This window comes from Calidris pugnax, unplaced genomic scaffold (genome assembly GCF_001431845.1).
Source record: "Calidris pugnax isolate Ruff unplaced genomic scaffold, ASM143184v1 scaffold335, whole genome shotgun sequence".
Lineage (NCBI taxonomy): Eukaryota > Metazoa > Chordata > Aves > Charadriiformes > Scolopacidae > Calidris > Calidris pugnax.
Window position 1 is genome coordinate 79,120 of NW_015091148.1, and position 301 is coordinate 79,420.

A 301-nucleotide genomic window follows, 5' to 3' on the forward strand; every position below is an offset into this window, starting at 1 on the left:
TGGGGGTGGGGGGGGAGCCCTGTATTGGGGTTACTGGAGGAGAGTGGGATGCCCTATAGGGAGGTTTTTGGGGAAGTGAGGAGCTCTGTAGTGGGGTGGGGTTTATGGTGGGGTGAGTGGGGTGCCCAATAGAGTGGTTTTGGGGTGAGTGGGGCACCCTGTAAGGTTGTTTTGGGGGGAGTGGGGAGCCTTTTAGTGGGGTTATTGAGAGGAGAGTGGAGTGCCCAATGGAAAAGCTTTTGGGGGGAGTGTAGAGCCCTGTAGGGAGGTTATTGGGCATGTGAGGAGCCTTATAATAGAC